Genomic DNA, 11328 nt, shown 5'->3' on the forward strand with positions numbered 1-11328 from the left:
AAACATCAAAAGAACAGGGTATCTGCTTGTAAACAAAAACATTTTATTCTAGCTTTATGCATTCTTTTTTTAAACACTTGAATGTGGATATGTTTCATAAATAGAAACAAATGAAATAAACAACATTTTGAACAAAAAGCTGAAAAAGACTATGAACTGGAATCAGAATGATAATCAAAACGTAGATAGAGTTGATCAACACCCCAAAGCTTGACAGTCAGTATTACCTCTTCATTGGTCGACATTTTATTCCTTAATGTTACATAGTTTTGATACTGTTTTATGTCTGATGATCGTGTTAGAATACATGTGGAAGCATCTGTTGTTTCGGTTTCTTCTTCACTTGTCTAAGTATAAGTCAAGTATACTTAAATGTCATTTTAAGTATATTTCTGAGAAGTACATAAAAAGTAGACTAAAAGTATACTTTCCTATTTTAAGTTTAAAAGAAGTATTCTAATAGCACACTTGAATAAACTTCTTTTTCGCAAGGGAAGTCCGAATTCATAGTAGCAGTAGGCGAAACATACCCGGATGACCTAGTACTTCTGGCGAGATTCTTAAAGGTATAGTTCACCCCAAAATGAAAATTCTGTCAGTAATTGCTCACTCGCATGCTGTTCCAAACCTGTAGCACCTTTGTTCATCTTCGAAACAAAAATTAAAATATTTGTGATGAAATCCGAGAGCTTTCTGACCTTCTATAGAGAGCAATGCACAAATGACACATTCAAGGCCCAGAAAGGTAGTAAAAACATCAATAAAATAGTCCATTAGTCCATGTGACATCAGTGGTTCAACCTTCATTTTATGAAAGAAAATAAAAATAATGACTTTTTTCGACAATTTCATCTCTTCCATGTCAGTTTTCACTGTGCATTCATTTTTAATTTTTGGGTGAACTATCCCTTGTGTGCATTTGTTGGACACTTAACTACCCCATGAGGCCAGGGGAGATGATTTTGTGATGCAACATGACAGTACCTATTTTTATGCACATCTTGGGATATCGCATTAAAAACGCTGGATGGAAACACCAAGATGCGCATAAATTCTGAAAATGAGCATAAAAAAACGTATGCGCTCAACTAAGTTGGATAATTTTTTTATCCAGAACAAATGCGCATAAACTATGATGGAAACACTTTTACCGAATAAGTTCCTTAATGCGCATCAAAAAAGACATGCGATTTTGCAATGGGACAGCATAAAACTGGACCAGCCAATGGGCCAAACTCATTGCACAGCATCTGAAATGCTAATTTTGTCATTCTAAAATGCTTGACCAAAGTCTCGTCAAAGTGCTTCGTTATAATTAACATGCGTTCCCAAACAGCAGGCTCCGAAAGTAAGACAACATGACCGCGTTTCGACTGCGTGCTCTGAAGCTTGTAATTTATTGTATACGAAAATTATTACATACAGTGCCTTCTCCTACTGCAGCAAATTTAATTTTTCTTTGTGATATTTAGCGCAAATTAATCAGGAAGTGACGATTTTGTTCTCTTCAACTCACTGGATGGAAACGGTGCTTTATTCGCCAATGTTTTATGCGATATTTCAATTTTGCACATAAATTTAATTCGTAACTTTGGATGGAAACATAGCTTGTGAAACATTTAGTACATCCAAATTTCTTACATACTATTCGTTTTTTAACAGTCACGAGGTAAGTTTCAAATCAAATGCAGTACTAATTAGACGTTGTGGCATTAGATGCAGCTAGAATGTGTGATTTATGCTAATTATTAACATGCCTTTTTACTATTTCTGACATATTATTTCCAAACATAGTGTGGCTAATCAACGTAAAACATTATTTTAGACATAATTATTCATAACTGGCCATTTCACAGAAATAGCGTTTAAAAAAATAGTATTTTAGAGCAAAAATATAAAAAAAAAAACTCACATCACCCTTATAGTTTTGATTAAAATACACAACATGCAGTCAGATGGTTGCATATGATCTAGGAAAACTTCAACACACCCAAAGCTCAAATCATCCAGTACCACTCTCCATTGGAAATGGATGACTTCCTATAAAGAAAATGCAGCTTCAGAGTAACTAATCATATAGTAAAATACCTGTTGTGCAAAGATAAAGAAATGTACAGCTTTGCGTTACATGGTTTTATTGCTGGTTGGATACATTTGAATTGAGGTGTTTTAAATGTGTCGCTGACAAATTTGAAAGAAAGAAAGGTCAAAACCCTAGAAGTGAAGAACATTTAGTATTTGTGGCCTATTACAGGCTGATTTAGCTAACCTAAGAATTTGGTCTGGTTGGGGTATAAACAAATATATTGCAGTATAAATGGCAGTAAAACAACCTCATGTCTTAGGGAATCATATAAATAATAGGTAGCATGTACTGCAAGTTTGCTCATGTCTCAGTAATTCCTTCCTCTAATTATTAGGCTAATCGGACTACTGGTGTACATGTAAACATAGCCATTGATAAATTTTACTACAAACAGAAGACTTGATCCAGCTAGCTTCAACTAAAGGCAAAGTATGTAAATTCCACACCTTTAGCAAAACCGAACAGATTTGCAATAATAATCACTCAAACACACCCCCTGTCTGTAATTGGCCATACAAATAGTTAGCCCCACCCCAAACTCACGCCATTGGTTGAGTAAATGTACCAGTGTTGGGCTGGTCAGAATGCTCAAACAAACACAATACTGTGACAGAGACAGAGTATTTATACTGCATAAATGACTGACTTTTATTTTTTCTGCATACTAAGGTGCGGAAAGAGGAACAATTTGTTCATCAAATAAATTACACACTTCACCTTTAAACATTGAGTTTAAACATTAAAGCAAAAACAAAGTCTTCCTGTTCTCATAAAGCTTGCATGCTGTGCTGGGCTCTTGTAAGCAAAAGGTTAGACAGGAAGAGGAAATGCTGGTATGAAGGGCTGGAACTATGCTTAGTGCTGGACAAAATGTCCCTGAATTTCCCCAACTATCAGCCCTCTATGAATGAACTCATTTATGTCTGGAGTGACCACACCAGTCTGTATTGTTAAACTCAACTCAGTAAATAGAGAGGTTTTGATGAATGCATGAAGTCAACAGTTATGTAACAGAAGAACCCAAGATAAAAACTGCTTATATCCTCAATTATGTTCTTTTTGTTGTTATTGTTGTTCAAAATTCCTTCAGATAGTTCAAAAGTGTGAGGTGGGAGACCCATTTACACATGCAATGATATGAATCCTGTGTGATTCCAAATTATGAATCAGGTCATTATCCAACCAAACGTGCCTTGATGAGGGCTACACATATCTTAAATGATATCTGTTGTACTCTGGCATGCACATGATTGCGCATGATGCCTAAACCACAAACAAAAATACAGGACTGAAATATTTCATGGTTAGCCCAACTGAAAAATACCAAAAATCTCCCCAATATGTGTTCATTATCAAAAGAAGGACCGATTCCATTTTTTCTTTTGGCTTGCCTACTCACTCAAGCTTTGAGGTTTACACCCTTACCGTGAGGGCATATGTGACCTTCTTGCCTTTGAGGTTCTTGCTCTGTGTTCGTAGAGCAGGCAGCGCCTGGTGGGGACTTTCCAGAGCTCAGGGAGAAACAGCGTTTAATCTGCAGTACTCTCTTCTCACAGCATGATACAAGTGGCTTGGTGGTTTTAATACCCTTGCAAGCAAAACTATATATTATGACAAAAGCAGTCATAAGGGTCAATTTTGGATTTATACATAATATCCCAAATATCAAATACATAAATAAGCTTTCCATTGATGTATGATTTGTTAGGATAGGACAATATTTGGCTGAGATACAACTATTTGAAAATCTGGAATCTGAGGGTGCAAAAAAAATCAAACTATGGAGAAAATCGCCTTTAAAGTTGTCCAAATGAAGTTCTTAGCAATGCATATTACTAATCAATAATTAAGTTTTGATATATTTACAGTAAAAAATTTACAAAATATGTTCATGGAACATGATCGTTACTTAATATCCTAATGATTTTTGGCATAAAAGAAATATCGATAATTTTGGCCATACAATGTTTTTTGGCTAATGTTACAAATATACCCCAGCGACTTAAGACTGGTTTTGTGGTCCAGGGTCACATATAGATAGACAGATAAATCAACAGATAGATAGATAGATAGCTAGATAGATTGATTCAGTAATATTAAATAATATTAAGCTAGTTTCTTGTATCTCATATGCCTTGATTCTGCATTTTCCTAAGAGATGAATGTAGAAATGACTGTGCATGTTTGTAAATGTAGAAATTTTAAAAAGTCTGGCAATGCAGTAAAGTCTAGTAATGATGAAATTGTAGAATTTGACCTGATCTGGTTTTAGCGGTATTGCCATTTGCAGTAATGTTACGAATGACTGGGAAAAGTTTGTGGCTCTGGTGTGCTTAAAGAAGAGATCTGGGTTTTTGGGCAAAGCAGCAGGAAAGAGGATGGGTGGTGGAAATCCCCGTCAGAGCGTATCTGTGCAGGCCAGTCGTGCTGTATTTGGAAGTCAGCTGCATTTTCGGACTAGCAAAGTTATCTTTTGTTAAAACCAGTTTTTGTGGTTTCTCCTGTTTGGAATTTGGCAGATTCATTTTCAGTTGCTTACAAACTGTCATCGTTTGCTTACGCTGTATTATATATCCTCATGTGCAACAAAGTAAATCCCATATAGCTAAAATGACAGATTACACTTTACAATTAAGTTCAATTCATTATTTAGTGCATTACGTAACATGAGCTAATGATAGTTATAAATTTAAATGTAACCAAATAATCCTTTAGTAATCTGAAATAATGGCCTTCATAAAGACATGCATGATTTGAAGGGGTGGTGAAGGCCTGGAATAATATAATCGTTTATATGAACAGAACTTCAGAATCTGAAAACACATTGGATTCATTCAGTCTGCTGAGTTAGTGCATTTAAACATAGCCACTGAACCATTTTTACAGCATTTATTATTCTGGGTACATTTTAATTACAAAATATTCTCACTTTACTTACTGACTTACTTGTTCATCATACATTAACTAATGTTAATTTATAGTACTTTAAATAAAAAAATTTCATTAGTATACGTAGAAATTAATGTATTCCAAAGTTACAAAAAGCTAGCTTTTTTTTTTTTTTTTAAGATGGCAACTTTGGTATTGTGAAACTTTGGTCATTAAAAAAAACTCAATAGTCATTTTGGATCATGTGCAGCTCGTAAAACAATCATGTTATGATCTTGATGTCATTAAATCACTTTTACACTTTTATGACTCTCAGTCACTCTACGGACAGAAATTAATGTGAAGTGCAATAAAATGAATCATACATATAAAATTATCTGCAACTTCTCTTACAAAATAGCTTTTTTTTGTTGTTGCAGGCTTCAAATATAGCTCACTCCAAAATGATTATGTCATATCAAAAATTTTGTGTTCAGCACACAGTCAGTTTATTATGCAAGCATAGATTGTGAAATTAAATATTTCTTGTTGGTTAACTGTTTAGCATCTAGCTTAAATTAGCCAATATGATATTAGTCATATGACGTTGCTAAAAAGAACATTATTTTGTGTATTGGTGTAATGAAATGTGTTTATTTATACTGAATAAAGGCCTCCTGTAGTGAACGCATTCGTTTTTGTAAGAAAAATATCCATATTTCAAACGTAATAAACACTTTTCTCTCACTTCCAGTATCTGTCATACATGTAGAAAAGTGTTTATTACGTTTGAAATATGGAGAAGTGGCCAAATCAGTCAACAGGACACCGGGATTTTTCCTGACTGACTGCGGGGCTGCAGGCTGTACACACGTCAATGCCGTTTACGTTCGGGTCCAGTCAGGTTCGAAAATAAATGCCGCCGGGTTGTGTCGGACTCGGGTCTAATTTCATCGGGTCTGTCTAGGGTCGGGTTTTTCTTAAAAAAAAATGTATTTATGCACGTCGGGTTCGGGTAAGAAGTGATTCGGGTCGATTCGGGTCGGGTACAGATTTTAGGACCCGAGAAGACCTCTAGTATATAGACCTAGATGGGGACAGGAGTTCAAGTGTTGTCCCGGACAGAGTCCTCTGTCACATCCTCCAAGGCCACATCTGAAGAACTCTAACCTAAGGCCTTATGAACAGTGATGCAAAAATAAAGACTACAAGGCTCAAAATTCATATCAAGTGCAGAATTTGGGATTAGATTGGAAATCCATGATTTTTATTCATCTTTCTAAAGAGATGATGAAATAGTAGGCAGAGAAACTGCAAGTGAGCAGTTACCTCAAATCAAATATGACTAACTCTACATCTAAGAGCACTAATGCTGCTGTGTGTTCTTTTACAGGCTGATCCATTACTAGTGAACAAACCCACAAATTAATCAACTGGTACGGTAGGTGTATCAATAAGTGATAATGTACAGTCATAGGATCTTCTATCACACTAAAGGGTTTCTTTTGGCATAATGACCATCACACTGTACATTATCTCACTTACTACACCGGTACTTGCACAATAAATAACTGGACATGAAATATTGATTCAAGGTGAAATTACTATGTGAGAACAAAGAGAGTGTAGAGCGCTGTCAGGGAAAATTGCAGTGTAAATCAGTGGTTGTCAAGGACAATGCTTAATTATACTGTTTAACGGTCATTATACAACAATATTTGACCGCAGAATGCTGCAATCAAAGTCAAGTATTCCAGAGAGAGATGGACTCATGGGAAGCCTAGTAGACCACTATGACACCAGTGCAAGATCCATAAAAGAGCTTCACACACACCACTACTTACCAGGGCAGTCACTAGAACATACAGAATGGGGGGCATTATTTTTTCACTTTTTCTGATCTGATAAACAGACATTCACCAAAAAATAACAACCTGTATTTATTATAACTCAAACGGACCAAGTTCTACATTCAAACAGAACAATATGCTACACCCAAATTGCATATTGTAATTGTAATAAACAACTACTTCTATATTTTAATTACTGGGTGAACTAACCCTTTAAGCATGCTGTTGTTCAACCTTTGCTTAAGAAACAGGGTTTGGTTGAAAGTTGCCTTGATAATTATTGGCCTGTCTCTAAGCTTTCATTTTTATCAAAACTTTTAGAAAAAGTTGTATATTCACAATTGATCTAATTTTTGAATGCAGCTAAGTAAACAGAACCTCTGCAATCTGGTTTCTCTGCCCATCATAGTACTGAGTCTGCTTTGCTCAAAGTGTTCAATGACATTTTACTTGCAGTTGATGGTGGTAAAAATACAGTTGCTTCTCGACCTTACAGCCGCCTTCGATACAGTTGATTATAATATTCTTCTTTGGTGGTTAAAGCATGTGTTTTGTATCAGGGGTACTGCTTTGCAATGGTTCAATTCATATCTTAGAGACAGGTCTTTTTCTGTTGAGTTAGGTAAGTTCTCTTCATCTGTTGCTCCTATTATCTGTGGAGTACCTCAAGGATCCATTTTAGGTCCACTTCTTTTTAATTTATATATGCGACCTTTGGGAGATATTATTAGGAAGCATAACGTTTCATTTCACTTATATGCTGATGATACTCAGCTGTACCTTCCATTGAAATGGACCCGATTAGACCCAAATTCTTTTAAACTATCCCGAATGCCTAGGTTACGTTCACTTTCGTGTTAAGAAAGGAACGCACATAGAAAAGGAGCATACGTTTGTAATCCTCGCACACAGACATCATCTTATAGATATGAGATGCATCAGGAAAATCCACTCGCTTCATTATGCTGCGTGTTCATGCAGGGATTTTTTTTGTGTGTGCAGAAGCCGTTCGCCGGAGATCAGGTTGCAGGGTAAGTTCTCTTCATCTGTTGCTCCTATTATCTGGGGAGTGCCTCAAGGATCCATTTTAGGTCCAATTTATTTTTTAATTTATATATGCGACCGTTGGGAGATATTATTAGGAGGCATAACGTTTCATTTTGTTGTTTGTTTTTAAAGCTCTTAATGGTCAAGTCCCATCTTATCTCACAGATCTTCTTACTCCTCTGTCATCCTCCAGATCTTTAAGATCTTCTGACAGAGCTTTCTTAGCTGTCCCTCGTTCACGCTTAAAAACAAAGGGTGATAGGGCTTTTTCAGTTGCCGCCCCCGTCTTTGGAATCAACTGCCACTGGACATCCGCCTTGCACCTTCTATTACAACTTTTAAAATGATGTTGAAAACATATCTTTACTCCCAAGCATCCTAATTGGATTTTATCTATGTTTTATTGTTTTACTGTTTTATCGTTTGTATTGCTTGTTTTATGTTTTAACCCTTTGATTTTGTTCAGCACTTTGGTCAGCTTTGCTGAGATAAATGTGCTATATAAATACACTTTACTTACTTACTTACATGCCACGGTTGGTCAATTATGCACAATGCCTGCATGCTATTGGTCACAATTTTGACCAAAAGTCAACTACAGGAAAAACAGGGCCTATGGTCACCCTAAAAGAGCGAACCCAATAAACATAAAACACTTTAATAAAATGTATATTTATCTGTTTACATGCATGTTATGTGACCACTAAGCAGCATCAGACAATGCGAATGTGTCATTTAACTATTGGAAAAATAACTTGAAATCTCAGGGGTTACTTCAAGTCCCTAATAATGCAAGAAGGGTTAATGGCTGTGCAGAACTATTTTCAGCCTGGGAGTCTCTGCAGGGTACATTCATGTCTATTTTTTCCTCATTAAAAAAAAAAGTCCAGACTCACCCACTTTTCTGCAGCTGTCTGACGCAAAGCCACGGCGGAAAAGGTGAACAATCTCTGATGTGTGCAGAGTCTAGACGGATGTAACAAATAACACAGAATCCCCCCGCTAGTTTAGAAACAAATCTTTGTGAAGGGTACAATCACAGAGGATGAGGGATGCGGTGTGACCTATTTTTGGAAGTCACTAGCTGTGGTTTGATGCATTCAGGGCACTGAATACATGTATGTATAATGAAGTAAACCACAAGTAAAACTACAAGCCACGTTTAAACATTTGAAGCACAAAAAGAGACAGGCGAGCATGGTAGATAAAAGTATTGTTTTCCTACTGTAACAAAATACAGTTTCACAATAGCTGTTAGCCCAGATAAACACCGCCATAAAGTGTCGCTAAATACTATCATTAAGAGATTTGTGTAATTTGGGTTTTTCCCAATGATTATAAACCATGACGGTGTACTTGAGCACATTTAAACTGATTTGTGCAAACTACTTATAGGCTACTGTGTGTAACTAACTAGAGGTCGACACAAAACAGTCACTAATCAGATCTGCGGTAGAAGCAGGAATATGATCTTAACAGCAGGTTTGAAAAATAAACTATTGTATTATTGAGACCATAATTACACACACGTCTTTGCACCCAAGTTGAATAGGTACTTTTACATGTTCTACCTGAGTTGTTTAATAAATACATGTGGACATACTTATTCAATCACAGATGGACCTCTGCAGTGAATGGGTGCCGTCAGAATGAGAGTCCAAACAGCTGATAAAAATATTATGGTAATCCACAAGTAATCCACACCACTCCAGTCCAGTCCTGTCCAGTCCAACAGTTAACATCTAGAGAAAAGCTGCATGTTTATAATAGACAAATTCATCATTAAGATGTTTTCAGCTTTAAACCATTGCTTCCAGCTAAAATACTCTATCCATAATATTGCTTTCTCCAGTGAAAAAGTCATCTTGTCTGAATCAGGAGAGAAATATGTACATATCAAGCAGTGTTTACAAGTGAAAACAGTCCAAAAAAGTTGTAAACAAAAATGTTAGTGAATTTTTAATGTTAAAAGATAATGGGAAATTGACTTTTTCACTGTAGGAAGCGTTATTTTGGATTATGGACTGGTATTTTGGCCAGAAGTAATGGTTTAAAGGGGTCATTTGATGCTGCTAAAAAGAACATTATTTTGTGTATTTGGTGTAATGAAATGTGTTTATGCGGTTTCAAGTTAAAAAAACACATTATTTTCCATCAGCTCTAGGCATGATGAAGCGGATATCGTCCTCTTCTGGAAGGCCATACAAAGTAATTTCGCTTTCACAACGAAAAACACAGCGGCCTAGCATGAGAGAAACCCCCGGCTTAGCGTGAACTGAGGCCGGGCAAGAGTGAGCTGAGGCGGCGGGATCGAGAACGGCGGTCCCGGCGGATCCGACGAAGGAGCGGTGAAAACGGTGAAAGCCGATCCGGTGATCCACAGCACTAAGTTGATGTATTTCCTCAGCGACCAGCACAGATCAGCTCTAGGCATGACGAAGCAGATATCGTCCTCTTTTGGAAGACCAAACAAAGTAGTTTCGCTTTTACAACGAAGCACACAGCACCTTCACGACATGGCTGCAGCGGCAACAACAAAACTACAGTGAGAATAAAAGTTACGCCTTCTTTCTTTGCGTGAACATTTGGGCGGCGTTATGCAAATCTTCCGACATAGTGAGGTAGATATGTGGGGGCGTGTTAGAACGAGCCGTTTTAGGTAGGTGTGGCTGACTCTTAACTTTTATAAAGAATATCTCTTTGGATTTGAGACTTTAGTCTTTGCAACTTTACAGATCTTCTTTATGCACCAAGAGCTTGTAACACTCCAAAGAGAAAGGAAAAAATGAAATTGCATCATATGACCCCTTTAAACAAGTTAAAAGACCTTATTGATTGATTTGTTTCTTACAAGTTTCTTAGGATGGCCTGGGTGAGTAAATCCCCCCCGCCCCCTTAATATTAAAGTAAACCTGCAAAATGCATAGCTTTCTGTGAATGAATGTTTGAAGTTATGGATTGCCTTTAAAAAAAGAATGTTAAACAATTAATATTGTTCTTAATTTGTGTGTGTGTGTTTTAAGCTATAGTCTTACTATCTCTTTTTTTTTTGTCAGGTGCATGTGTCTCAATCACATTTCTTCTCCATCGCTCTCAATTATCATATCTTAAAAGAAAGAAAGAAAGAAATATTTTACCCCAAAATAAAAAGTTATCATTTATTATGCATCATGTCATTCCAAAACCTTATGACTATTGCTTTTTTTGTACTGGTTATGCTTTCTCATTAAATGAAAGTTAAAGGATATGTAGCTCCGCTGAGCTCCAAAATGACCATAAAGGTCATCATTAAGGTATTCCATAAAACCTGTGTGCTATATTTCTAGTCTTTTAAAGGCATGATAGGTTTGTATGAGAAAGAATCACATTTTAATTGCTAAATTATATAATAATTTAAATAAAATGATTTAAAATGATCACGTTACATTAAAAGTTTAATGTTTTGCTAAGATGTTCAGTGGACATTTGTAAAAAAAA

Source organism: Sinocyclocheilus anshuiensis, unplaced genomic scaffold (genome assembly GCF_001515605.1).
Source record: "Sinocyclocheilus anshuiensis isolate Anshui unplaced genomic scaffold, SAMN03320099.WGS_v1.1 scaffold135, whole genome shotgun sequence".
Classification (NCBI taxonomy): domain Eukaryota; kingdom Metazoa; phylum Chordata; class Actinopteri; order Cypriniformes; family Cyprinidae; genus Sinocyclocheilus; species Sinocyclocheilus anshuiensis.